The sequence below is a fragment of the Elephas maximus genome, chromosome 6 (genome assembly GCF_024166365.1).
Source record: "Elephas maximus indicus isolate mEleMax1 chromosome 6, mEleMax1 primary haplotype, whole genome shotgun sequence".
Classification (NCBI taxonomy): Eukaryota; Metazoa; Chordata; class Mammalia; order Proboscidea; family Elephantidae; genus Elephas; species Elephas maximus.
In genome coordinates this window covers 87,331,208-87,338,485 of record NC_064824.1, presented here as the reverse complement: position 1 = coordinate 87,338,485, position 7,278 = coordinate 87,331,208, and positions in this window count along the sequence as shown.

Sequence of the window (7,278 nt, the reverse complement as noted above, 5' to 3'; positions counted from 1 at the left end):
AGACCTCTTTAAAGTGTTAAAAAAACAAAGATGTCACCTCGAAGACTAAGGTGTGCCTGACCCAAGCCATGGTATTTTCAATCGCACCATATGGATGCAAAAGCTGGATAATGAATAAGGAAGACTGAAGAAGAATTGATGCTTTTGAATTGTGGTGGTGGCGAAGAATATCAAATATTCCATGGACTGCTAAAAGGACGAAAAAATCTGTCTTGGAAGAAGAACAACCAGAGTGTTCCTTAGAAGCAAGGACGGAGAGACTGCGTCTTACTTACTTTGGGCATGTTGTCAGGAAGGATCAGTCCCTGGGGAAGGACATTATGTTTGGTAAAGTAGAGGGTCAGTGAAAGATAGGAAGACCCTCAACGAGGTGGATTGACACAGTGGCTGCAACAGTGGATTCAAGCATAACAATGATCGTGAGCATGGCTCATGACCAGGCAGTGTTTCATTCTGTGGTACATAGGGTTGCTATGAGTCAGAACTGACTCGATGGCACCTAACAACAACAGCAACAACTATCTGAATATTTCTACTTAAAATGTCTCTACACACTTAAATGTAAATATTTTCCCTTTTGTAGCTAGTCCCCAAACTTATATAAAATCAGGCTAGCTATAACGGCTTTCTTTCTACTCTTGCAAACTCTGAGGCATGAGGGATAATGACCCCCAAAAATGTCCATATTGTAATCCCTGGAATTTGTGACTATATTACTGTGCATGGCAAAAGGCACTTTGCAGATGTGATTAAGGGTAATGACATTGAGATAGTAAGATTACTTCCTATTACCCAGGTGGACCCAATTTATCACATAGGTTCTTAAAAGGGGAGAGCTTTTCCTGGCTGTGGTCAGAGAAAGAAATGTGACAATGGAAACTGGGTCAACAAGATGCTATGCTTCTGGCTTTGATGATGGAGGAAGGGGGCCATTAGCCAAGGAATGTGGGTGACTGGAAAAAGAAGTTGGAAAAGGCAAGGACATGGATTCTTCCCTAGAACTTCCAGAAAGGAATGAAGCCCTATTGACACCTTGCTCTTACCCACTGAGATCTGTGTCAAATTTCTGACTACAGAACAGAACAGTAAGATAATAAATTTGTGTGGTTTCAAGCCACAAGTTCATGGCAATTCTTTACAGTAACGATTGTAGACTAATACATCATTGCAGTCCATTCACACTTGCTGTGCTATCTGCCTGGAGTGCCTTTTTTCCAGTTTCCCAGGGACAAATCCTTTTCAAACTTTGTCTCAGCTTCGCTGCTACCTCTTTAAAGGTATGTTCCCCTTGATGACCTTATCTGCAGTATCCCTCCTGAGCAACTCTAAAAAGACACACAGTTTATTTCCTTCATGGCATGCTGTTGTTGTTAGGTGCTGTCGAGTCGGTTCTAACACGTAGCGACCCTATGTACAACAGAATGAAACACCACCAGTCTTGTGCCATCCTCATAATCGTTGTTATACTTGAACCCATTGTTGCAGCCACTATGTCAATCCATCTCATTGAATGTCTTCCTCTTTTTTGCTGACCCTGTACTTTACCAAGCATGATGTCCTTCTCCAGGGACTGGTCCCTCCTGATAACATGTCCAAAGTGTGTGAGATGAAGTCTCACTATCCTCACTTCCAAGGAGCATTCTGGCTGTACTTCTTCCAAGGCAAATTGGGTCATTCTTCTGGCAGTCCATGGTATAATCAATATTCTTCGGCAACATATACCAACAATAGCATATTAAAAAAAAAAAATACACAGCAAATTATCTTGTTTGTGTATTTGCTAACTTATTTATTGCCTTTTTTCCACTCAAGGATGTAAGCTCCTTGGAATCAGAAATCTTGTCTGTGTTGTTCACTGCGATAATCTCAGTGCTTTGAACAAAACCTGGCAAATAACACACACAATAAATATTTGTTCAATGAGGGAATGAATTAGAACAAGAAAGTAGTTATCCCAGTCAAAGATCAGAGCCTGAGCAAAGTTTTGAGGCTTAGAATTGCTTTATGTGCCTGGCAAAATCTGTGCTCCATGTGTTATTAAATAGTATGTTACTGTGTCTTGTAAGTACTTGAGAGTGATTTTAGGATTTTAAGAAAAGGGAGTAATTGAGTAAATGGAGAAAAGAAGACAGATCCTTGGATTTACCAGCAAGGGGGTTATTGATATCTGAGAAACTGTTTTAATTCTCCTGGAATCCAGATTTCTGGGGTCCGTGGAGTTGGGGTTACCCACCCAAGCCACTTGCCCTTGATGGCCTTTTGAACTTTGAGCCTTCAAGAAACTGGTTTCCTAAAGTTACCTTTAAAAACTCTTTAATGTTTACTGGTAGGTAAACCTACCACTTATATTTTCCACCCCTGGAGGTGTATTAACAGGCATGTGAGCCACTTCAGTAAGTTCTGGCATTGTGGCAGATACTGCTGCAACTGTCTAAAAAACAAGGAAGTTAGTCTGTGCCACATTTGAGTGTTGAGAGCCATTTATATGAGGGGATGCTTCCCGGAGGAGTGATTGTGTGAAATGTTTGTGTCTTTCGGCTTTCGTACAGTGAAATAAGGCTTGCAAGTATGTTTACTATTTCCTTCACGTTGTTGGGAGGTTTGGTTCCAGGCATTTGCATTATTCAAGTAAATGAGTTATTTCTGGGGTGAAAACAGTTTTTGATGCACTTCCTGGGGCACATTACCAATATATATCACGTGTGTGATGTTCTTCATGGCCCATGGTACCTATATAAGGCCCACTCTAAATCAAATTGATAGTAATTATATGCAGCAAGTGCAGTATTGATTTAGTATTTCATGTGTATTTTTGGAAAGTTGGGTGAGATAGTTTATGACTCAAGTGTAACCAGAAGTGTGATGCACTTCTAGGCCATGGTACCAATATGTACCATGCCTGTGATATACTTCATGGAACACGGTGCCGATATGTCCTGCTTGCAAACGGCTCTCATTTTTTCAAATAATAAAAAATTACCAACAACCAATGATTCAGCATTCATTCCATTAGTGAAAAAACATGGCGTCACCAAAAAATTACCAATAATAATAATAATTCATCATAAAAGGGTTAAGTCAAACAATAACCTGGTAAGCAGCTTAATGGAGACCATTTTGCCTTAGGCATTGGCCTGTTTTTGGAGAACTGTCTACGTGCAGTCAATTTAAAGAAATGGGACCCCAGGGTCTGACCTGAAGCTGTGTTTTAGAGTTAATTGTTATTAGACAGACACTGTTCTGCTTCCCTGGTTTACATGGCAATCCTGATAAGATGTGGTATAAAAATTTTGGAAGTTTTCATGTTCAAAAATGTTATCCTGGTTTGTAAATCGTATACTAAATAAACTTCAATTTCTATCATTGGCTTACTATGATTTTTATTTTAATAGTAAATGGTGTCAGAAGTGGGACCATGAAGCCATTTTACCACCTTTTCGGATCCTTCTAGGATATCAGGAACTGGGCCCATAAAACATTCCTTTTTGCTCCCTGCTTCTCTCTGGTCTCTTTGCGGCATGGTAAGAACTTTCCGATCTTGAGCTCTGTGTTTTGTGTTCCAGCTTGGCTGCTCAATTGAAATTGATTGGAAGTTGTAAGAGACAAAGTCTCTAGCTGGCAGAATGAACTAGGTTCAGAAAGAATGAACTAGGTTCAGAAGGATCAAACTAGGTTCAGAAAGAATGAAACTAAGTTTTGTACAGAAATCTCATAGACTTTTCAAGCTGCAAAATCAGCGCACTGAACCAAGCCACGTGGCTGACACCTTACTAGGAATTTTATAGCATAATGCCTGCTGAACTCTTTGTATTCTCTGTCTTTCTCACCATTTCAGAAAGCATGGTAGGTCTCTCAGGATCCAGGATCCATGTTTGTGATGGTTAAGATTATGTGTCAACTTGACTGGGCTTTGAGTCTCAGTGTTTATATGTGATCACTCCCATGATTGAATCTGCTGTGAGAAGCCAATCAGTTGAAAGGGAGTTTCCTTGGCGATGTGGCCTGCATCCAAATTTAAGCAGACATTCTGGCTTCTTTGCTCATTCTGGATCTTGCTCTGCCTCCTGTTCTTCTGACCTCAGGCTCTTGGGACTTGAGCTATTAGCTTATCTGCAGATCTTGGGATTCAGATCCTGCCTCTGCCTTCTGTTCCTCTGACCTCCAGCTCTTGGGACTTGAGTTATCAACTTATCTGCAGATCTTGGAACTTATCAATATTCATACCCTGAGAGCGGAAGCCCCACTCTCCAGCCTGCCAATCTTGGGTTCACCAGCCCCTGTGGCTACAAGAATTGAGAGGGGCCTCTATCCTGATACATGGGCTTGGGATGTTTCAGCCTCTACAATGGCATGAGGCATTTCCTTGATATAAATCTCTCTCTATGTATATATTTATATGTTTTATTGGTTTTGCTTCTCTAGAGAACCCAGCTTAAGACAAAGTGTTTGTATCGAGTTCCCGAATTTATAAGCTTCTGGTCCAAGGCTATTGGGCTATTTTTTAGAACTGGCATTTGACTCTGATTCCAGAGCCTCAGTCTCTTTGTTGTTGTTGTGTGCCATCGAGTCAGTTCTGACTCATAGTGACCTAAGGTGCAACAGAATAGAACACTGCCTGTTCCTGTGCCATCCTCAAATTGTTGCTGTATTTGAACCCATTGTTGCAGCCACTGTGTCAGTCTATCTTGTTGAGGGTCTTCCTCTCTTTTCCTGACCCTTTATTTTACCAACCATGATGTCCTTCTCCAGGGACTGATCTCTCCTGATAACATCCAAGGTATGTGAAATGAAGTCTTGCCATCTTCACTTCTAAGAAGCACTCTGGCTGTACTTTTTCCAATACAAGTTTGGCTAAATAAGTATCATTTCTCTGTTATCTGCGATAAACTCCTGACAACTTTTAAACTTTATGAAGTCACAAAAGGATTGTTCCTGCTTTGTCCAGAGAAAAGTGTTAGAAAAAAAATTAACAAGGTTTAATCAAAAGCAGATGAAAGGAATAGACACAGTCACTGTACCAAAAAGAACTAGTCAATGTTCAACCATTTCAGGAAATACCAAAAGGTTACTGAATCAATGGTACTGAAGAAGAAAGTCCAAGCTGTACTGAAGGCATTGGTGAAATACAAGACTCCAGGAATTGCTGGAATGCCAATTGAGATGTTTCAACAAACGTATGCAGCACTGGAAGTGCTCACTTATCTATGCCAGGAAATATGGAAGACAGCTACCTGGCCAAGTGACTGGAAGAGATCCATATTTATGCCTATTCCCAAGAAAGGTGATCCAACTGAATGCATAAATTATCAAACAAAATCATTAATATCATACTCAAGTAAAATTTTGCTTAAGATCATTCAAAAGCGACTGCAGCAGTGTATTGACTGGGAACTGCCAGAAATTCAGGCCAAATTCAGAAGAGGACATGCAACCAGGGATAATGTTGCCGATGTCAGATGGATCGTGGCTGAAAGCAGAGAATACTAGAAAGTTGTTTACCTGTGTTTTATTGGCTATGCGAAGGCATTCGACTGTGTGGATCATAACAAATTATGGATAACATTGTGAAGAATGGGAATTCCAGAACACTTAATTGTGCTCATGAGGAACCTGTACGTGGATCAAGAGGGAGTTGTTTGAATAGAACAAGAGGATACTATGTGGTTTAAAGTCAGCAAAGGTATGCATCAGGCTTATATTCTTTCACCATACTTATTCAATCTGTATGCTGAGCAAATAACCCGAGAAGCTGGAATATATGAGGAAGAATGGGACATCAGGTTTAGAGGAAGACTCATTAACAACTTATGTTATACAGATGACACAGCCTTGCTTGCTGAAAATGAAGAGGACTTGAAGCATTTACTCACGAAGCTCAAAGACCATAGCCTTCAGTATGGATTATACCTCAACATAAAAAAAAAACCTCACAACTGGACCAATAAGCAACATCCTGATAAACAGAGAAAAGATTGAAGTTATCAAAGAATTCATTTTACTTGGATCCACAGTCAACATCCATGGAAGCAGCAGTGAAGAAATCAAAAGACTCATTGCATTGGGCAAATCTGCTGCAAAAGACCTCTTTCAAGTGTTGAAAAGCAAAGATGTCACCTTGACGACTAAGGGGCATCTGACTCAAGCCATGATGTTTTCAATCTCCTCATATACATGTGAAAGCTGGACAATGGATTAGGAAGACCAAAGAAGAATTGATGCCTTCAAATTGTGTCACTGGTGAAGAATATTGGATACACCATGGACTGTCGAAAGAACGAACAAATCTGTCTTGGAAGAAATACAACCAGAATGCTCCCTAGAAGCAAGGATGGCAAGACTACATCTCACATACTTTGGACATGTTATTAGGTGAGATTAGTCCCTGGAGAAGAACATCATGCTTGGTAAAGTAGAGGAAGACTCTCAACAAGATGGATTGACAACCATTGTGAGGATGGTGCAAGACTGGGCAGTGTTTCATTTTGTTTTACTTAAGGTCACTATGAGTCAGAACTGATTCAACAATATCTAATAACAGCAACAAATTTAATGTGTTGTGAGACACATTGTCAAATCAAGAGAAGCGTCCGGTTTTTTGGAATTAAAAATTTATGTGTCATTGTCTCCTCTTATGTTTTGCCTACTATTAGACAAGAGAGTAATATTATCAGTCACAATTTTAGTTATTTTAATTGCTAACTTGGTTGCTACTTTATTTCTTTTGACTGTAACAGCATCAAAGCCAATGGATTTAGCTGGGAATTTACTTCACTTACCTACGGTTTTATTATTGTTCAGATGTTTAGAGACTTGATAATCTTGGTATGTTCTTTGTATATCCTGATTATATGGTATTATGTTTCAAAATTATTACATGGTATGTCTGAAGTTCTTTGAAAATGGGGTTAATCACTATATTTAGAGACATTTTGTCTAAAGTTTTTTTCTTTTTTTTTAATTAGTTATTTTGCTTTGCATTGTTTTGTAATAGATTCTCATCCAGATTTATTGTTAGTAATATGTTAACCACAGTGATTTTTAAGTTTTGTTGTTTGCAGATAGTTTTGTTTTTTTTTTACTTTGCTGTCTCCCTGAAGGAAACCCCGGTGGCGTAGTGGTTAAGTGCTATGGCTGCTAACCAAAGGGTCGGCAGTTTGAATCCGCCAGGTGCTCCTTGGAAACTCTATGGGGCAGTTCTACTCTGTCCTATAGGTTCACTATGAGTCAGAATCGACTTGACGGCACTGGGTTTGGCTTTTTAGTTTTCTCCCTGAAATT